Source organism: Tachyglossus aculeatus, chromosome 22, assembly GCF_015852505.1.
Source record: "Tachyglossus aculeatus isolate mTacAcu1 chromosome 22, mTacAcu1.pri, whole genome shotgun sequence".
Lineage (NCBI taxonomy): Eukaryota > Metazoa > Chordata > Mammalia > Monotremata > Tachyglossidae > Tachyglossus > Tachyglossus aculeatus.
In genome coordinates this window covers 18,297,102-18,320,398 of record NC_052087.1, presented here as the reverse complement: position 1 = coordinate 18,320,398, position 23,297 = coordinate 18,297,102, and the positions used below count along the sequence as shown (strand labels likewise).

Below are 23,297 nucleotides of genomic sequence, written 5' to 3'. Positions count from 1 at the left end.
GGCCACTGTGGCTCAGTGGAAAGAGCACGGGCTTTAGAGTCAGGGGTCATGGGTTCGAATCCTCGCTCTGCCAATGGTCAACTGTGTGACTTTGGGCAAGTCAATCAATCAATCAATCACATTTATTGAGCACTTACTGTGTGCAGAGCACTGTACTAAGCGCTAGGGAAGTACAAGTTGGCAACATATAGAGACAGTCCCTACCCAACAGCGGGCTCACAGTCTAAAAGGGGGAGACAGAGAACAAAACCAAACATAATAACAAAAGAAAATAAATAGAATAGATATGTACAAGTAAAATAAATAGAGTAATAAATATGTACAAACATATATACATATACACAGGTGCTGTGGGGAAGGGAAGGAGGTAAGATGAGGGGGATGTAACTTCTCTGTGCCTCAGTTCCCTCATCTGTAAAATGGGGATTAAGACTGTGAGCCCCCGGTGGGACAACCTGATCTCCTTGTAACCTCCCCAGTGCTTAGAACAGTGCTTTGCACATAGTAAGCGCTTAATAAATGCCATTATAAAATTAGGGGAAATTTTTATTTACTATGGGCAAAAACTGAAAAACTTGATGTTCACAAATATTCAGTAAATATATGTTCAAACTTGTCAAAACCAAGGACCGTTAACTTCTCCCTCACTTGATGCTGGTGTATAGAATAACTCGAAATTATTTCAATCCTATCGACAAAATTCTGAAAAATAAGAACATCCCCAACCCCCAATGGAACAGGCAAGCTTCAAAGGGAGTACTAGTATCATACAGTATTGCGACCATACCTTTATTTTCCCTATAGTCAATTATGTTTATTGAGTGCTTACTGTGTGCCAAGCACTGTACTAAACGTTTGGGAGAGTACAGAACACAGTTGTTTCAGACATTTAACTATCTCAAGAAGAGATCACCTCCCTTCTCTCAAAATTCACCCTCTCCACCAACCCTTTGCACCTTATCAAAACAACTGCCCCCTCCCTTCTTCCTTCCCTAACCACCATCTTCAACTGTTTGTTCTCCAATGGCTTCTTCCCCACTGTTTTCAAACATGCCCACGGCTTCCTATCCTAAAAAATACTCTCCCTTGACTCCACAGCTCCCTCCAGTTATCACCCCATCTATATATATGCAAATAATGTTTGGTGGTCAAAATTTTAAATCAAATCAGTTTTAAAAAAAAGTCCCTGCAAATCTAAATGTGGAAGACAGCTTTGTCAATAATTCAGAACACATGAATGCAGCAACAAGGTTGGAAACATCTCCTAGAGCAATGACCTATTTAAACCAAGAAACATTAGCCAAAGGGTTCTGAAAAACCTCTTAATTCTTTTTTAAAAGGGTGGGAACCTGGATATGATGTGACAATTTAATTTCATCTCAACTTCATATGCACCTATTTTTCCCTTAAAACGCCACCCTACAGGATTTATTTTACGATTAGATTTCCTAAACCCTCAGATTTCTGTTTTTCGTGACAGATTTCTTGTTCTAGGTTTTAACCCTCCAGAGTGTAAGCTCCTTAAGAGCAGGAAACATATCTACCAACTCTTGTATTGTGGGCTTAGTACAGTGCTCTGCAGACAGTAAGTGCTCAAAAAATACCACTGACTGATTTAATCCAGGATAGACTGAATTTTAAATGCTACAGCAAAATGGCACAGGCTCCTAAGGATGAGGTTAACCGAACTACAATTTAAATTTCATGCCCTGGGGTTCCTGATCCAATATCATATAAATGAATTAGTTCTGGGAGTTTGGGCCTCTCTTCTGAACATTTTCCTAATTCTGTAAAGATGTTGCTTGATGGGTTTTAGGTTAGAACCACCTACCTAGTAAGAACTTGACAATTCATGCGTATTTATTGAGTGCTTACTATGTGCAGAGGATTGTACTAAGTCCTAGAGAGAGTACCATATAATAATAAACAGACACATTCCCTGCCCATAATGAGCATATAGTCTAGAGGGATTTACAGTGTGAAGTGATTTCTGTAGTTAAGACAATATGGGCACATGGTGTCTGCTACTGAGGCCTGCTAAGTCTAGAAGTCATGCTAAATCTCTTTGGGATAAGTTTTTTTTAAATAGTTTAAAAGAAAATTTACACTTGGGAATACTGAAGTTGAGGATGGCAAGTTACTTTATACAAGCATCCTAACGGTAAATCATAACTTCAGATTCCTTCAGGCTGCAAAAAGGATTCTAAACATTTCCCAATCCTGCAAATACCTCCTAGTTAGTGTTCTGTTTAGGTCCAAACTGGAGGTTAACTTTCACACTGCACACAATGATTCTCACCCTTTTGACAAACTCAGAACACAGAACTCAAGCCTCAAATATCTGTACCTGAAGACCAACGTTTCAAAACATCCTTCAATTATGTTAGCAAACAACAATGAAATTTCAGTTGGCCTTAATTCTCATACAAACAAGCTAATTAGCAACTAACAACCCTGGCCCTCAGACCTAAGAGGTGTATTCTCCCCCTCTATCCCTCACAGCAATAAATATCAGCTGCTCTTACTGCTAATGGTTCCCAGACTTGCACTTCAGGGAAATGGAAGCAGTGAAGTTTTTATGCAGTGCCTCCAACTCGGCTTTGTGTGTCAACGGTTTTAGTGAGCTTGAGGATATGGGCCCATATTTTTTGGCTGAAATGTACTAGAGGTTAAATAAAGTTCTGTACCTACAGTTGTCGTCTCATTTTTTTTTTTTTAATATAATTCTCCACATGTTTTCTTTGCAGACTTTCTCCCTATTCAGCAGTCCAGGGCGAAGCCTGTACTCGTGTTGCCCTAGGTTGCTGAGCCCCAGGGTTTCTCCAGATACCCCAGGACTGCCCGTGCTCTTGGGGAAATCTACCCGAGGGCCGATGCTCTCCAGCCTTGATGGCAGTTGAAGAAGATATATTTTCTAATCTGAGTAGGCAATTGCTCGGTTTCAGACACCTATCAGTGGCTCTTTTCTGGAAGGTAAATGTAGGCAGAGCTGTAATTCCTAACAAATATTTCAAAGAAGCAGTGGCTCACTGGAAAGAGCCCGGGCTTTGGAGTCAGAGGTCATGGGTTCAAATCCCGGCTCCGACAATTGTCAGCTGTGTGACTTTGGGCAAGTTACTTAACTTCTCTGGGCCTCAGTGACCTCATCTGTAAAATGGGGATGAAGACTGTGAGCCCCCCGTGGGACAACCTGATCACCTTGTAACCTCCCCAGTGTGTAGAACAGTGCTTTGCACAAAGTAAGCACATAATAAATGCTATTATTATTATTATTATTATTATTATTATTATTATAGATCTGATCTCTGCTAAACTATGTTCACCAAGCTCTATTTATTTGAGGGCGGGGTTCTCAAAGAACCTGCACTGTGGCCAAGCCAAGGAGCGTATCCATGGTATCTACCATTTTCTCTCCCATCACCGAGGCTCCCAGCCATTGGCATGTTCTTTGCAAGCCAGCGTGGGGGTAAAAGCTCCTGCCATATAATCTTGTCATCCCATGACACCAGCTCTACTCTGAGCCATGGGGTTGATGCCATTTCCACCACATGTTGATCCCTGCTCCACCACATGTCTGCTGTGTGACCTTGGGCAAGTCACTTAACTTCTCTGTGCCTCAGTTACCTCATCATCATCAATCGTATTTATTGAGCGCTTATTATGTGCAGAGCACTGTACTAAGCGCTTGGGAAGTACAAATCGGCAACATACAGAGACAGTTCCTACCCAACAGTGGGCTCACAGTCTAAAAGGGGACTGTACCTCATCTGTAAAATGGGGATTAAGACTGTGAGCCCCCCGTGGGACAACCTGATCACCTTGTAACCTCCTCAGCGCTTAGAACAGTGCTTTGCACATAGTAAGCACTTAATAAATGCCATCATCATCATCATTTCGCCTTGCCTCCAATCTGGCAGGAGACATAAAAGTAACCACAGCATAAGGCCTTCACAAAAGTTTGGCAAGACTGGTGGCTGCTGTGGCTGTTGCTGTCATGATGGTTGTGCCCTGAATTCTATGCCGCGAGGAGCCTGAAATTCTTCTCCTCTAGCCACAACACCCTACTGATTTTGTCTCTGTTTCGTGTATTTGTTCTGGTGATTTATCCTGTTTTAGTGTTTTACTGTTTCATTTTTTTTTAAATGGTATTTGTTAAATACTAAACTTTCTACGTGCTGGAGTAGATACAAGTTAATGAGGCCGGATACAGTCCCTGTCTCACACGGGATTCTGAGTCAAGTATGAGAGAGACCAGGTACTGAATCCCCATTTCGCATTTGAGGAAACAGGAACAGAGAAATTAAGTGATTGCCCAAGGTCACATGTCAGGAATGTGGCAGAACTAGGACTAGAACCCTGGTCCTCTGTCTCCAATCCCTTCCTCCTATTTATCCTTTAAGATTCCAAGGAACAGGGAGCAGAGTTAATTCCCACCTCTGTTTTCTTTCCCTACTACAACTCATTCTATGGGGAAATTGTGTCATCATAGCCTACAATTTAATGAGAATTAAGGGGTTGGGGGAAAGCAGTTGACTCATTTTTCTAAACAAGCTCCTACGCTATTGTTATGTCTAGCACACATATAATGTTTACATCTTTGCAATCTTGTTGTGCTCATTGTTATTTTGTTGTATCAAAAACTGTAAAAGTTGAAAACACAAATAAACTCAAAGAGCTGTGTAGCAAAGTAAGGATGAAGCAAAGGTTGAAAGACAGATTGAAAGCTTCCTGAGGACAGGGATAGTGACTACCATCTCTAGTGTACTCTCCCAAACATTCACTACAGTGCACTCACACAGTAAGTGCTCAATAAATACCACTGACTGATTTACAATTGTAATTTCTTACAGCAACTCTACTTGCACCAATTAATGGACCGTGCTATTCTCAGAACAGATGCTTGTCGTGGGAAAAACACCCCCTTATTCTACCACAGTTTCACATCCACATCATATAGCAGAACCACATTCTGTGTTCAAAATGGGGAGAAGGGGCCAAAACCCATATACATGGGTTAGAAGCAAACTGAACGTTAAGAGCATTTACTGAAACTTCCTAAACAGATAAAGACAGAAGTGGTTGGCAAGGTTCTTCATTACAGCCCACACAACTTCTCAAACTAAGAAAATGTGACTCACATGACAGTGTTATGAAAGTGGACAACAACTGTATTTAGAGGATCATAACAATGAATAAAATCAATATTTCAAAGTCAAACAATAGGTGCATCATTAGACCACACTTCCTCCCCTACCATCTTTGGTAGCAAATGCAACATTATAGAAAAGAGAAACCTTTGTATAACCCACACTGGAAGGAGTGTTGATTTTAATCACACCATTGATTAAATGTCAATAATGTCACCTTTAGAACCTGTGACAGATTTTTTTCTACATGAATTATGCACTTGAAATCTTCATTCTACAAGCAAAATTAGACTCCCCAAATTTCAGACAGTTCCAAATCTTCCTGAAATGTTAATCTAGGTTGTTGCTCCTCTATTACCTGAACCCCTGCAATTCTGCTTCCCCAGAGCCACATTTAAGAAAGGACCAGAATATGTTTCAGGGATACTCAGAATGGGGAAGGGAATAAAGATAGGGACAGTCTCATCAACGTAATTCCTAGTGGTGCGTTGGTACTATTACTGTTCTATTTATTTCATTTTGTTAGAATGTTTGGTTTAGTTCTCTGTCTCCCCCTTTTAGACTGTGAGCCCACTGTTGGGTAGGGACTGTCTCTATACGTTGCAAACTTGTACTTCCCAAGCGTTTAGTACAGTGCTCTGCACACAGTAAGCGCTCAATAAATACGACTGATGATGATGATGATGTTCTGGTGCACTGTATCAAGCCCTGATGTCCAGCAATCAAGCGAAAGGCAGAGTAGCGAGCAGGATAATAATAGGCTATATCAAAATCCAGAAACAAATTCATATTAACCACACATAATAGCATACTGAGATAAAAACAAGGAACATTCCACAAAGGAGGAGAGGGTTACAGAACTGGGGTCTGCGATTAGGTCTCAAAAGCGATCTAGAGAAGGAAGAATCCACCTGAGGACTCCAAACACTTAACAAACTTATTGAATCTCCTTCCCCTCTGCCTCTTTCCTTACCAACCAAAAGAAAAGCAGAGAATTTCTAGTTTGTTGTAGGGAGAAAATTAGAGGGGCTGGTTAGTTTCCTCCCAGTCAGATGTGGCACTCCCTTTGTTTCCTCCCTATTACTCACTCCTGGGTCCCAGAGAGTTTTCCCTGTAGCCAAACAGAAGGCTACTTCATCAAGGTAAAACTGCTGCGTCTTACAGAAACTCACCAGAACCAAGTACATGTTGTGTTATAGCCAAACACCTGCCTTGAACTTGTTTTAATTTGAGTGCTACTGTTGTAAGGAGATTCTCAATGACTCACTACCTAGGAGTACTTAATTTTTTTCAGACCCTTGTTAGACAAGCATGCAAATCATTTTTACCATGATCAGTAGTTAAAAAAAGGGTAGATTTGCCAATGACTAAGAGAATGGAGCAAATAATGACCAAAATACTGAAAAATGTGTTTTAACCCAAAGTGTTCTTCCAAATTAAATGCCCAATGGAATTATTGACCCCAAGTACCTCATTATGTTGTTCAAAAACAATTCCATTCCTGGCTATTGCAGATTGATTTTTTTTTCCTCCATATACCTGCCAAAAGTTTAACTTTAACTGCTCTTGGTTACTTAGTTAAGATAATGCTAATGTACAGTTTTACACAATGTGTTAATAAATGAGTTATTCATTCAATCGTATTTATTGAACGCTTACTGTGTGCAGAAGCTGGCAAACAATTCTGATTAGCACATAATGAAAAATTATATTTCTTTTCCTCCTTGCTCAATTATAGGCAACCCCAGGACGATGGCATTCAACAGAATGCAATGAGAAAATCCAAAATGTAATTAAAAAAAAAAAACTATGTAGAAAAACTGCTTTGGATCTCAAGCTCTCAATGGTGCCTCCCTGGATATCAAATGACAGATATCACAGAAGTTAGCCGTTTGATTACCCAACAAAAACCAAACCATGATAGGATATGATCTTTATAAGGCTACATGAAAAAGCAGCATTAATTATATTAGAAAAGAGTATCATTTCATGAAAGCTGTGCCAATTATGGAAAAAAATTTAATCACACCACCGCAAGTCATTTATAATATAGAGCTATGAGTGTTTAATTTTTACTCAATGCAAAACCAGAAATGATTCAACATTCAAATAACATTGTAGGATAAATCACATGAGAGAATTCTGATTGTAAATGAGATCCTTTCAAAGAGCATTTCAAGCAACTGGGATATGAGTGCTTATACGTGCGACATACAATCTATTTTCTCTCACACAATCCTTAGTTTACATAGACAGCACTACTAGTAGGGACAGCCTGTCATTCATTCATTCAGTCGTATTAATCGAGTGCTTACTGTGTGCAGAGCACTGTACTAAGCGCTTGGTACCTATGTGGCTGAAAAAAATGATGCCTGACTGACACTTCTGCACTCTAGGTCCATAAAGAAATCTTTTGCTTTGCTACCACATTTCACCCAATACGGCCGTCTAATATTCCATTTTTTATGGAATTTGTTAAGTGCTTACTATGTGCCAGGCATCATATTCCGCACTGGGGTAGGTACAAGCTAATCAGGTTGGGAACAGTCCATGTCTCACATGGGGCTAATAGTTTTCATCTTCTTTTTGCAGATGAGGTAACTGATGCACAGAAAAGTTAAATGAATTGTACAAGGCCATAGAGCAAAAACCAAAGTCCGTTTGATGCCTAGGCCTGTGCTCCATCAACTACACCACACTGTCTCTGCTTTCGAGGCTGTCTCTTTGCCTCTCTTTTTTTTCTCTGCTAAACTTTTACTCAAGGAGAACACTCACTCTTCCTTATTAAGGTGTGATTTACTGCATCACAGTGGCAAGAATACAAAAGTAGTAAAAAATAATATTTACTGAACATCTACTAAATGCAACTCTCTGTACTAAATACTTGGAAAGTGCTGTGTGACTTTGGGCAAGTCACTTGACTTCTCTGTGCCTCAGTTCCCTCATCTGTAAAGTGGGGATTAACCTTGATTTACCTTGAATCTACCCCAGTGCTTAGAACAGTACATGGCACATAGTAAGCGCTTAACAAATACCATCAATATTATTATTATTATTACAACAGAGGCACGAGACACACATGCTGCCTGTAAGGAGTTTACATTCTAACGGGAGACCAACAAAAATACTGAAAATACACATAGTAGGGATGGGCATGCATACACACACACACACACACAAAAGCACAAGATTTAGCTGGTGAAGCAATAATAAGGATTGGGGTACAAACGCCCTTCTATAATTCCAGGAAACTGTTTGCTTATTGAGTAGAATTTAGTCCTCTAACTTACATTCATACAATGACAACCCAATTTGGCAAATATTATGGAAAAGTTACCAGACACTCATGCGTTTCTATGCTAGGTGCAGAATTTACAGCGCAAGAATGTGTTGCTTCAAGCAATTTCCTGATTATCAAACTTCTCTATGACAAGTATTTCTGTGCTTTGTACCAGAAAAAAACTTTGGAATGTACATTCCTTCCAATTTTATATTTTTATTCAAACCACCCACTAGTCTTTCCCATGATGGCCTTTTACCATCCCAGTTGGCTACCTGCCACCTACCACACACATACACAAGAAGTGCCAAAATTTCTCATGACACAGAAGCAGCGTTTCTTCTCCGGGAGATTTTACTTTATTTTGCATTGCCCTGGCCCCCACCTCTCCCTCAAAGTGGGACACAAGTCATTATGAACATAAATAAATGCAAGAGAGAAAGCAGAAAGCTTAAGTAGTACAAAAGGAAAAAAAATATGGACTGGGGTAACTCTCCTTCTGATCTTTGGCTAATGTCTACTATTGTGTTTTCTGCAGGGTTTTATTTTTTTTAAGGATAGAGAAGAGGGAGCAAACTATGACAGTTTAACCAGAGAATTTAGCTTGTGGGCGGCACTATTACCTGTCTCTCTAGTATTGCAGGCACAATTGTTAATTGTTTTAGTCATCATTTTCAAGTTCCCTGTAGACACAAGGCAAAAACTGCACTCAGTCTTTCATCTCAGAATGCTGAAAACTCATTGAAAAAAACGGTGACTACGTCACTGTGGTCATCCCAACACTCTCACTGGTCCCAATAGAAGGCAGTTCGTGACAACACCCACCAAACCACAGAAGTAAACATTTGAAATAAAACCCTTTCTTTGTGCTTCTAAGCTTCCCCAAGGAATGACTTTTCCCTTCACAGACCTACCACTCCTGCACCCAAGGCAACTTATCAGGGCCCCGACTCCATTTCAGTAAACAGCCCTCTGCGTGACCAGACACATACAAGTGATCCCACGAAAGAAATCAGCCAGTTTGCAATCAGCGGGAAAGTATGATCAATGTGTGCTTTCACTCCCATTGCCTCTCCCATTATATGCACCTCATCTCCCTCCCTCTCGTCACCCTCTTGTCCCTTCAAGGGGAACACTTAAATCTCCCTCCCAGATGTTTGCAGTAGAGGAAATTACCCAGTGAGATTTCCATATGGCTCCTGTAATCAAACTAGGCATCTCAGTAGTCTGAATAGTCGGTCGTATTTATGGAGAGCTTACTGGGGTGCAGGGCACTGCACTGAGAGCTTGGAAAAACACCATATGACAATGAGCAGACATACTCCCTGCCCCCGACGTGCTTACAAATCTAGAAGGATGAGCTCTGAGTAGAGTTGCAGCTTCTACACAGAAGTGGCAGCAATGCCAAGCAGGTACTGAATCGGGGGGAGTGCAAAGGGAGGGAGGGAGGCAGACAGTGTTAGAGGACCACCAAGAGAAGGGAAGGGTCCTGATGACCCACAGGGTTTTCTGGGCCAGGCCAGGCCCTGTGTTCTCCCGGCAAAAAGTCAAGGGGTGGAACCGCCACCTTGATTCCACATCCGATCCCTGCTCCTTTCGGTTCCACAGGCGGGACATACGCAGCCCAGGGCCTTGGAAATGAAATAAAATGGGAGAGGAGGGGTAGTGGCTGCTGGCGATCAATGAGGGTCTGGTGTCTTTGGCCCAAGTGGGTGAAGGCATTGCTCCCCGCAGGCCAAAAAAACGTGGGGGGGGGGGCGATGGTCCCCACCTGCTGAAAATGATTCTCACACAGGAACAGCTTTCCAGGGAACCCTCTCTTTCACCAGAGCCGGGTTCCAGCCCGTTCCAGATTACTTTCGGAAACTGGTTACAAACAGGAAGGGTGCCCAGGTTTCAAACCAAGACTCGTTCCCCTTTCCAGAGCCTAACCTCCCTACAAATCTAACGTATCACCATTCCTTGACATAGTCATTCCTGAATTGTTGAAATTATCCCTTTCCTCCTCAACTTAGCCTATGTCTGACACTCATCTAACATGCACTTGTGTACGAGTACTTATTATACGCACAATTATCTATAAAGGCTGGTGTGTAAATCTTGTAAGGTTTATCACCGCAACTTGTCTTTGCTGGTCATTGAAAACAAAAGCAAGATCCCTGTTTTGTATATTAAATCCTCTGTAACTACTGCATTGCCTGGCTCACAGCAGGAACTTAGTAAATCCATCTAATTATGAAAGACATGATTATTAATATTCTGGGTTTAATACCCACAAACATTTAAGAAACATTAAACAAAGTCAATGTATGGAAAATACGCATCTATGCCTGGGGCTTGAGTTAGGCATTTGCAATAGTTCACATTCTCAGCAACTGTTTATATATCAAGTGCATGTGGTTAAAGTTTAGATATAAAAAACGAATGTATTTTGCAGAGTGGGGGAAGAAACGACAGGAACACTTTAGGGTCTGCATTCAACCTAACTTTCTAAATAAGGCGCACACACAAGAAGCCAAAAGGCAGAGAATGCACAACCACCATAAGGAATCAATAAGAAAACTGTAAACACTGTCAATTTCCACATGCACAGTATAACTCAGAAGTTTATTTGCCAATACGGAATTTGCAATCACATACCTAAGGGACAAGAGATTCTTTCCTCAAGTACTAAGTTCTAAGCAGATAGGGAAAGAAAGAAACTTAACATTAGGGACCAAAAGGAAAAATGGAGCAATAAAAACAGTGACTTATTCATCTGTCTCAAGAAGCCATTAGTGCTCATTGGAACGTTTTCTAAATTAGAAGCTAGGCCCTCCATAACACATATTCAGGCATACTAAAATATTATGTTGAGAAGAAAACTTTTCCTGATTCTTCAAAATTAAAAAGTAACTCTGAAACCAGCACTAAAGTTGCTGATAAATATAAGTACAACCTCTTGAATAAATGATCTCTCTCTAATTTAAGGTGGTACATATTCTTGAATTTTTGATATATTCATTTTTCAGTACATCATCAGTCATATTTATTGAGCACTTACTGAGTGCAGAACACTGTACTAAGCGCTTGGGAAGTACAAGTTGGCAACATATACAGACAGTCCATACCCAACAGTGGGCTCACAGTCTAAAAGGGGGAGACAGAGAACAAAACCAAACATACTAACAAAATAAAATAAATAGAATAAATATGTACAATAGATATGAAGTACATCTTCACTCAATGAAAAATCTTCTGATCTGAAATACTGTGGAATCACAGAGTGGCACAAAACATGCTATATTCCACTGAGCTAATATTTCAAAAGTAACAATGCTTTTGTTTTTGCTCCACCTCTGATTTTACTGGGCTTGTCAAACATGAAAGGCTGTGTGATACCTAAAAATCCAAGAATACTTGTGCTTCCATACAACTAATTTTACTGACTTCAATACCAGAAGGAGTAGCACATATTCATTGGAAAAGGAAGACCAAAGCTTTCTGGACACCAGTAATTTCACTCACAGTCTGTAAATGTAAATAAAAGTACATCTGGGAAATGAAGGTAAAGTCTACAAAATAGCAGATGAAACAAGAATCATCTAGTGATTTTGGTCCAACACATGCTTTCATAATTGATTTTGAAATAACACAATGAAAGAATTAGTGCCCACTGTTCCCACAACCCAAATCTGCTCTGATTTACCTTCACCCACAAGATGACACAAACGGATTTGGGATAGGAGGATATCATCATGCACATTTGCGTGGCATCAGTTAAGACCTGATGGGCCCGTTCTTGCAAAACTGTTAAGGAAAACTTTCACCGTAGTACGATGCCACTTGCAATCAGTCAATCGTATTCATTGAGCACTTACTGTGTGCAGAGCACTGTACACAGTGCTTGGGCGAATACAATATAACAAACGTATTTTCTGCCCACAACAAACTTACAGTCTAGAAGGAGCACAAACCTTCAGACACCAAGCTGCATGGAAGTAAGTGGATGCAAGCGGGCTCACCGTAACAGACGAACGCTCCCTAATACTTCACCAGCATTCAAGCCAAAGTGTGTAGTGAGAACACACTACTATGGCAGAATAGGGCATATTTCGTGTTTCTGCAACTTCAGAATGCTACGATACAAAAGAAATTCCAAGTGGCAGAGATGTAAAAAGCATTCTGCTGTTGGTGGACGAGTTAAAGATTTGAATTGAAAAACGTTAGAGACGATATCTGCTTTGAACCATCTACCCGATAATCCACTGAGTCAATGGTTACTAGGATGCAATTTTCCCACCAAAACACAATCACCGTCAGAGGGCATGTATATACACTGGACTAGCTGTCGCCAGTGGCCAAAATCTGTTCCCACCCTCCGTCACACCCACTGCCAAAAGCCCACTGCACACTAGGGGTGGAGGCCAGAGCACTACTGGGAAGAAAGCGTTGTAAGAAAAACACTCTAGAGAAGAAATCCTGATAGAGTTTTTTTATATTGCCTATGCTAGTCCTTCATCTCACGGCCTTCCTGGGTGGTCTCGAGACCCTCCCTGGAATCAGGAGACCTCATAGTGAGGAAACACAGAGCTACCAGTACCCCTGGGCAGAAGCTAACCATAAGGTGGACTCTTGGGTTAATTAAGAGATTCAGATTCAATCTCAGGAAAAAAACAAAAAACAAAAACCCACCACTTTACTGCACTAGGTCAAACTAATGCTTTTCACTACACCACGCTGAACGGCAACAAAAAGTCTTAGGATCAAATCCCCCTGACATTATCTGGTTAATGCCATTCATCATTAACCCCAAATTCACAGGTAGAAACCACGTAATTTTTTAACTTTCCATTAGATTGTGTCCACCAATAAAAATCATGGCTTTTGCCATCAGTGACCGTGTATTTAAATAAAAATTTGCTATGAACAGCCCAGTTTAAACCATTTTCCTGACCCAATTCAATTCCCATAAAATAGAAGAAAGACTTACTCCCAAGTGTACTGGAGACCATTCTGGATTCATCTTTGTGCAGATCCCTAAAATATTGATCCACCTCTGGTAGTCCTGAAAGTTTTATTTGCATGACTCAATGCCTTTGGCAAGTTATTTCTTGAAATCAAAGTTGACATCATCACTGTTGGCATATGCTTACAAGGAAGGGATAAAGATAACCTGTTTTGAGAGCAGATATGTTCTGAAAAGGGTGGTAAATTTCAGGGGCTAAATTATCCAGCTAACACCTTAGGACATTTGTTTCCTCTACATAAAGATTAGGATTGATGGAAAGAAAGGAGGGTATGGAACCCTAGTCCTAATTGCCAAATAAAGCATTTGCTGAACTTTAACCTGGGGATGAGGGAGCGACACAGCAGATGCATTTTGTCCCTGTCTCTACATTACTAGGTATTTATCAACCAATAAGACTCAATTACTTCCTTATTATACTAAAATACAAGCCAATTATGTAGTCCATACCAAAAGAAAAGAAAAGTCACTTTGAAATGGAAATGCCACAAAGTTCAGTGACAGAATACAAAGGTACAAACTGAAGAATAGCAACCCGATTGTACTCATTTGCTGTTAACTTCTGGGAACAAAAGATATATACCCAAAGCCTACTCACAAAACATTCAAAGAAGGGATGTTTTTGTTACAATCATCTCTAAAACTCAAACTAATAAATTCATTAGGAAATCTTAGTTAAGATGCATTCATGAAAATGGTGAAGATATGGGACTTTTTGAGATCCTAATACTGCATCAGGTAAACTGAGTGGGGTAAGATTGCTCCATGTCAGCCTTCTCGCCAAACCATATGAACTGCAAAGCCAAGCACTAGATAGGACATGACGCTACAGGCAAGGAAATTACATTCAAATTTAAAAGCCACTAGTCAGGGCATAAACGTGGTATATAGCTGGGGGAAAACAGACTTAACAGCATTTGCAAACCCATTAACTACAAATAGCATACTCAAACTAGTAACAAGTATTCTACAAAACTAGATTAAAACACTCATTTTGTAGAGAAAACTCCTAATACAAGAAGGCTTATGCGTATAGGTCATGCAATTGCCTGCATATTATTATGGTATGTGTTATTAAGGTACTTATTAAGTGTTACTATGTGTCAAGTACTTTTCCAAGAGTTACAGTAGATATGTCTCTGTCTTTCATGGGGCTCACAGTCTAAGTAAACAGGCACAGAGAAGGTAAGTGACTTGCCCAAGGCCACTCAGCACGCAACTGTCAGAGCCAGGATTAGAACCCAGGTCCTCTGACTTCTAGGCTCATGCTCTTCCCATTAGGCCACACTGCTCCATAGAGAAACACACAAAGTTGTTTGAAACATTTTTTTGAAAAGAAAGGTGATCTATGGATAAGAAAGGAATGCCCAAATGAAAAAAAATGAAAAAAAAAAAAAAAGACCAAGACTTTTTTCAGTTTTTACCACCTAAAATTGCAAGCCTACTATCTGGGTCGCTAATGACTTCTTCATCACCCTGGCTACAGAGAGGCTGGCAGTTTGCCACCCTCATCACGGACTGCTTGGCAATGTTGGCAGGGCACGTGGCAGGATCCTGCTATGGCCAGATACACCGTGGCCACCAACACGATCCTGCAGTTGAGCTGTCTGTGTGGCTGGGAAGTAGCCTCTCTTTCCCCAAGCCCCAATCAATAGTATTTATTGGATGCCTACTGGGTCTAGAGCACTGTACTAAAAGTTTATAGAATTAAACACCATGATTCCTGCCAAAGGAATTTTAAATCTCGCAGGGGAGGCGAGCTCTAAAATAAAAGCTTGTAAGAAGGATAAAAAAAGGGGAGTATGTACATGAGTTATTGTTTAAGTGATGGGGGAGGAAACGCACATATGTATTACAAGATGTGAGCTATGTGGCCTGATTGATAGAACACGGACCTGGAATTCAAAAGAACCTGGTTCATTCATTCATTTGTTCATTCAATCAAATTTATTGAGCGCTTACTGTGTGCAAAGCACTGCACTAAGTGCTTGGGAAAGTACAACAATAAACAGCAACATTCCCTGCCCATGATGAGCTCACAGTCTACAGTAGGGGAGGCAAACAACACAAATAAATAAAGTTGCAGGTATGTACCTAAGTGCTTTGGGGCTGGGAGGGGGAAAGAGCAAAGGGAGCAAGTCAGGGCAACAAAGAAGGGAGTGGGAGATGAGGAAAAGTGGGACAGTCTGGGAAGGCCTCTTGGAGATGTGCCTTCAGTAAGGCTTTGAAGCAGGGGGAGAATGGTTATCCGTCGGATAAAAGGAGGGTGGTCGTTCCAGGCCGGAGGCAGGACGTGGGCAAGGGGTCAGCGGGTTCTAACCCCAGCTCCGCCACTTGACCACTATGTGACGTTGGGCAAGTCGCTTCACTTCTCTGTGCCTCAGTTACCTCATCTGTAAAATGGTGATTAGGACTATGAGACCTATGTGGAACAGGGACTGTGTCCACTGATTAATTTCTATCTACTCCAGCACTTAATACAGTGCCTGGCACACAGTAAGCACTAAAATGCCATTAAAAAAAAAAGGTTGAGAGTACTTGAGTGTGTAGATGGTGTGAAAGTATCAAAGTGGGAGGGATGAGAAATTAAACAGGAAAGGTCTCCTGGAGGAGATGCGGTCTCAACGGTCTTCGAAGATGGGGGACAGCTGTTCAGTGTTGGATATGAAGGAGATCGTTCCAGGTAGAAGGGGAGAGTAGCTGAATGACACAGAATCAGGTACAAGAGCAGAGGAAGCTCCAACTCCTTTTTCTGGGTGCCCAGAGAGAGTCATCCCTCAGATGCTCCTGCCATCTCCAGGAGTGGCTGGTAAGCGGCAGGAGAGCTGAAGTTCCTCTGGCAGCGAGAGTGTGAGTTTTCTACGCCAGGAACAGAAGCGAGTTCCACTTGCCAAGCTTAGAAACTAGTCTCGCTCTCTTCCTGCCCAAATTCCTGGGAAAGTGTCTATGTTCAGTAGTGTCTGCACTTGAAAGTCTTCAGAACATTTAATTATTTTAATCACAAAAATTCTAACTCCTATAATTCAGCTAAATAATAATCACACCATAAGATTCACAATTTGTGCAAGTGTTTCTTCCTCATGACATTTTCATCCTACATCAAGAAACTTCTGTTCAGATCAAATATAACTGTGAAAATAAGAACTAGAATGCATTTCTAAAACGCCGAACAAATATTTTCATATCATATTAAGTGAATGCATCAATATGCCCCATTTCTGGAAAAGGACTAAATTAAAATGCATATATGTACATGAGCTTCAATTTACAAAGAATCCATCAATACTATTTTTTGAGTGTTTACTGTGTGCAGAGCACTGTGCTAAGCGATTGGGAGAGTACAATGTAGCAGAGCTGGCAGACATGTTCCCTGCCCACAAGGAGCTTACAAAAGAGGTAGCCACTATTCTCATATCAATCTGGATTGCATATTGAGCCCACTGTTGGGTAGGGACTGTCTCTACATGTTGCCAACTTGTACTTCCCAAGCGCTTAGTACAGTGCTCTGCACACAGTAAGCGCTCAATAAATACAATTGATGATGATGATGATGATGATTGATATACGAAGTGTCCCCTAAATTACAGATATTCACCCACTGATGCCATTTTCAGGGCACCACCACATCAAATGCAAACTCCTTTCCATCGGCTTTAATGAACTCACTCAGCTCTCCCTCTGCTAATAATAATGATAATGATGGCATTTATTAAGCGCTTACTATGTGCAAAGCACTGTTCTAAGCACTGGGGTGGATACAAGGTAATCAAGTTGTCCCACGTGGGGCTCACAGACTTAATCCCCATTTTCCAGATGAGGGAACTGAGGCCCAGAGAAGTTAAGTGACTTGCCCAAAGTCACACAGCTGACAAGTGGCGGGGCTGGGATTTGAACCCATGACCTCTGACTCCAAAGCCCGAGCTCTTTCCACTGAGCCACGCTGCTTCTCTCCTACCTTACATCACTGATCTCCCACTACAGCCCGGCCCACACATTTCACCCCTCCAACACCAGTCTATTCTCTGCACCTCCATCGCCTAGCCCACTGCTGACCCCTTGTCCACATTCTCCCTCAGGCCTGGAATTTCTGCCCCCTTCCTATTTGACCGAACAACACTCTTCCCACGTTCAAAGCCCTCCTAAAATTACATTTCATCGAAAAGGCCTTCCCTGAGTTCTGATTTTCTCTACCTGTCCTCTCCTCTGTGTCACCTACGCACTTGGATCTCTACCCCTTAAGCACATGATATTCACCCTACCTGCAATTCCACATCTCTTTGGTACACATCCTTACATTCTTACCATTTCCCCTTTCGGTACTTTAATGTCTGTCCCCCCCTAGACTTTCAACTCCTTGGGGACAAGGATCTACCAATCTACCAATTCTACTGTACTGCATTCTGCCACGCACTAAATGAAGAGCTCTAAATATAGTAAGCATGCAAATACCACTGATTGGAAAAAAAATTTTAAAAAGCATGTACACAAGCCTCTATGACACACAGAGAAGAAATCTACCTCATTTCCGGCTGAAATACTGAACAGTTTGGTTTCCATAATTGGTGAGCTTTCATATGACATTCATTGCCGATATTTGGCACGTAATCTGAATTTGTCCGAGTTATTCTAGTTTTATCCCCACTTTATATTAATGCCTGTCTTCCCCTTTAGACTGTAAGCATGCTGTGGGCAGGGACCGTTTCTGACAACTCTGTTGCACTGTACTCTCCCAGGCGCTTAGTACAGTGCCCTGCACATAGCAAGTGCCCAATAAGTGCCACTGATTGATTTAATACTAAAGATGCTAAAGCCACCATTTAGCCACTATTCAGTTTCAAAGGCCCAACCATGAGAGCACTAGGACAAAAGATTTCCAGAAAATTTCTAGTCTGGTGTTTTGTACAATAATAAACATGCATATTAATACGTAAATCAATTTAGTATTCAGACTGTATACATTTCAGTTAAGACAGGAGAAACCAAAAGGTTAAGACTCTCCAGTAAGACTAAGAGTAAAATCCAAGTTACAAGATAGGATGCAAGAAAGGATGATTTTATCACTACGGATGAGATATTTTGCAAACCTGGATAACCTATATAAATATTAGAACACTTTAAAATATTCTGTCACAGAATATAAAAAGCTTGTTCAAAAATAAAAAGCTTGTTAAAAATAAGAAGAGCAAAAATAGAATGGGTTCCTTATAAAATAATATTACTTTCACGAGTTGCTCTCGGATTTTTACGGAAAGTAGCACTCGAAAAATGGTTTTTTTTCCTGAATTTTCTCTCCATTCAAATTAGATAAAACTGATCTAATTTTGTCACTTCTGCATATTTACCCGAGAAAGCAATTCCAGTGTTTTAATGCTTAAGTAAATTAAGATTGCACGTAAATCAAAGCTCTTACATGACCTCTGCCAGGAATAAGGAAGGAATTTGCTGGAAAGAGTCCTTATTCATCTCTGCCAATATTACTCTGACACTCAAAACACAATGCTAATAATGTAAAACTTTCGTGATGTTCACAAATGAGAACCAGCAACTGAGCAAAAATATTCCGATTTACGCTTTCACATGAATTGGACCAAAGTCTGTCGTTCTTAGGAAGTGCGATAAAATCAAATGAATCCTCCAGAGCAATTTTTTGCCTAGTTCAATACACAACTTGACTTGCATTTAGTTCATGCAGTCTAAATAAACAACCAAAGTTGAGACTGAAGCTTTTCTTTCACGTTCTTGCAAAACTAAAGGTTTTGTATGAATGAGATTGAACACTAACATATACTTGCAATGTACTAGAAATATTGACACACTGGTTGTCGTCATCATCATCAATGATATTCATTGAGCAATTACTGGGTGCAGAGCACTGTACTCACTGCTTAGGAGAGTAAGAGAGAGTTGGAAAAAATAATCCCTGCTCACAATAAATTTATAGTCCAGAGGGAAACTCCAGTCCCAGCAGGAATGTGAATCTTGTGGAGAATAAGATCTAACTTTAAGTTAAGAACAAGAAGATCCAGCCTGCTTACTCTGCCCAAAAAAGTACAACTAATTTGAAGGGCTGGTTATGCCTCCCACTCCATTCCCAGCACAGACCCCATCTCCCTCTGCAGAAGCCGGGGCAGCAACAGCCAAATCAATCAATCAGTGGTATTTACTGGGTTCTTACTATGTGCACTATACTAAACATTTGGGAGACTGTAATACATTAGCATAGGTAGACACAATCCCTGCCCACAAGGAGCTTACAGGAATTGCAAATCCAGAGCTGCAAAAGGCATGACAAGTTCTGGAGTCTGGTGAAGATCAATCAAGCCCCAAAGAGCCTCCCTCTACCTACCTGCCACTGCGGAAATGCAGACCCCAACCCAGATGGGGGACTTTACACAGGATACCATAACTTTTGGAAGCTGAGGACTGTATGTGGAGCAGGAACACCACGGCAGTCTCCTCTGAAGACTGCATATCCACCTGCACCTTTGGTAATAATTATCATGGTTTGTGTTAATCACTTACTATGTGCCATGTACTGCTCTAAGCCCTGGAATACATACAGGTTAATCGGACACAGTCCACATCTGACAGGGGGCTCATGGTTTAAGTAGGAAGGAGAAATGATACTAAATCCCCCTTTAGTTACTGATTCTTGCACACCTAGCTCTCTCACAATGCAACCGTTTGCAATCTTGAGAAACGTCACGCTGTAGCATTAGCCCATTCAGATGCTTTACACATGTGCACAAGCAGTTTCTTCAATAGTATGGCATGCTGAACAAAAATACGCTCATGTTGCTGGAGAATGAATTCTAGCCAAAACGCACACTGAAACACATATTATAGCAGAACTGAGTGTATTCTTATGAGCTGCCACTGCCTAGCTTGCTGTCTATAATTCATTTCTCTTTCCTATTTGTCTGGCCTCCCCTTAGTAGATTGTGAGCCTCTTGTGAAAAAGGGATTGTTTCAATGGTTCATTCTGTATACACCCCAGGGTTCGGAGCTAGTTAAAACACTTAATCAAGAGCATTTATCGGGCACTTGTTTGCAGAACACTGTATTAGGAGATTAGGAAAGTACAACAGAATAGAGCTGGTAGACCGGATCCTTGCCCACAAGGGGCTTACAGCCTACCGGGGGGACAGGTATTAAAATATGTTACAGATACAAATTATTTAAATCTCATAATTAATTACAATACTTTCTCTGCATACCTCAAATCCTCAGGCAACGAATTCCAACAGTTGAGTAAGCTGCTGGTCAAATACACTGAAACTCTTCAAGCAGACTTCCAATCACATTTATTGAGCGCTTACTGTGTGCAGAGCACTGTACTAAGCACTTAGACAGCAGACAGAAACCTGCTCTGAGTTACACAGATCAGAATCCCCCCAATGGGTCAATTTCACAATACACTGAATTGACCACACTTTTAGTTTGATGAGAACAGTCAACTAAAGGAGATAGATGAAAAGGAAATTAAGATTTGGGCCATCAAAAGCCCGTTTTCGAAAAGCAGCCCCTTCTTTCTAGCCACTCTTTTCAGCATGATATATGCTGTGTCTGTTTCAAGAAAGTTATCACCAATAGCACTAACTGCCCCTCCCACAAAATTCAAGGGGCATGCCAATACGCTAATTTGAAAGAAGTTACACCATAAATTTGGTGTCATCTGACAAGTACACAATGAAGCATGAAATGTTCAGTTGTTCTCAAGTCCACAACCTACAAATAACTATTTCCTTTAAGTTTTTTTAGAAAAAAACAACAATGCACTTTATATTCAGAAACAAAGTTTTGTATTTCCCCAAAAAATGCTGGGTTAAGTTACAAATTTCAATCAATCGTATTTAAAGAGTATTTACTGTGTGCAGAACACTGTACCAAGTGCTTGGGAGAGTACAATACAGCAGAGTTGGTAGAGACATCCCTTGCCCAAGAGTAACACTTTTAGGATCCTGCAATGCTCGTGCCATGAAAAGCTCCATGTATGTTTGCAATTCAGACATTTTTGGCAAGCGTTCAGGGAAGGTGAACTCTTTGACCTGGACTGTAAGTCCTGGCAAGAGTAGGCAAAAAGTCAGTTATCCCTACCAGGCTTGTATTCCAATTCTCTTTTATTTTCAGAGCAACTGTACCATTATCAATAATGTGTTTAGTCCCACTGTATGGAACAATGAGTAAATCATTATCTTGCTCCAAACATTTGATTAACACCAAAGAGAACTCTAATTCTTGGACCCCAATTTGGAATATTTTCTGTATAAAATGTACTTCAATCATTGTTTTTCTCCACAATAACACCTTATCATTTCTTCTCTACAATACCAGGAAAGATTATGGGTTACCTTTTTTCAATCTGAACATTAAAACCAGACAGTATCTATCAATTTAACACGGCTCCAGGGCTTATATGAACAGTAAGCAGTCAATAAATGCCATTAATTTATTGACAGATATGAAAATGGACCAAGTCTCAAAGAAATAATAGTGAATTTAAAAAAACAACCCTTAAGACATGTCCCACAGCACTGGCTTTTTAACAATCATTATACTAAAATTACAGAGGACATTGCTAAAGCTGGTAGCTAGGTAAGTGACAGATGAAATTAAAGGTCACTTAGGGGAGCTATTATGACATTAAGAGAAGCATGGTGGGGAAAATAAAGCATTAAATTAGATATCTCATTGCACTGGGTTGTATTCCAATCATTCTCATTCCCAACCTCACGTTCAACTGGCTGAGTAACTGGGCAAGATCCCTAACCTTTCTTTGGCATCGTCCTCATTTGTAAACTGGGGATAAGAGAGAAAGAATTATCCATAAACAAAGAGAGAGAGATCCCAATTTCCCAAGTCACCTATTGAAATTATACATGAGAGATGCATAACATATTCAACAATGCCCAAATCCTTGGCAAAGTGATCCTTCAACAGAATCAACTAAAGTAGCATCATTTTTAAGGTTAGTTTAAGTGTCCAGGCAAATATCCGTAAAATTAATATGAGATTTATGCTAGATTTGAACTTCCGTTTGGAAACAAAATAAAGGTGCACATCCAGGATATGCATGATGGCCTCTCTCCTTAACCGATTCACTCTTCTTCCACTTAGATAAAAGCATGGAAATTTACCCCTCCTTGAAATACAGTACTCTTTGTTAACTCAAATCATTTCTGAAAATAGAGACTCTAAAATACAGGTCCTAAAATAAGTAAGAATTAGCTAGCTGAAAGAAAATACAAGATAACATTTAATTTTTCCATCATGGGGCCACCAAATTCAGTGTCACGCAGAAGTCAAACCCAAAGGTTCCTAAAAGTTCAGAAGCACCGTAATGGTATGCCAATTCTTGGAATCATAAAAATATATCCTAGAACAGCCTTCAAACACATGACTAAATGTATATCTACCCGCCAAGTTGATCAATCTGCCATTCCCAAGGTCATCGTGATAATGCACTGGAGGCAGAAAACATCAATAACCTGAACAAGTATTGTAACAGTGCTGTGTAGGTTTTTTTCCCCCATTTTAAATTCTTCATTTTCTTTGGCCCTAGCCAGATTTCTTCAGGCACTGGGCCAATAATCCATTCCAATCCACACAGCTATATGACGGCATTACTGCAATTTGCATTTTCCTTTGTTAGGAAAGAGGAATCTAGAGTTCTACAGGTACATTGCCACCGTCAAATACTGTGGGTAAAGGAGTTGGTTTTTCAACAGGATGATGGTTCGTTCACATTTCTACAGACTGCATTCCCAGAACATCCAGAACCGGAACCAAGGAATGATTTCATAGAGTTTTCCATAAAATCAATTTTATTACCAGAATGGACTTTGGAGTCAGGGAAAGGTGG

General features: G+C 40.6%; 1 protein-coding gene across 10 annotated transcripts in view; it reads right to left on the bottom strand.

The window, feature by feature from the left end:
- The window catches only part of PPFIA1 (PTPRF interacting protein alpha 1), a 126,455-nt gene that overhangs the window by 88,109 nt on the left and 15,049 nt on the right, over positions 1-23,297 (bottom strand). The window lies entirely within an intron of this gene.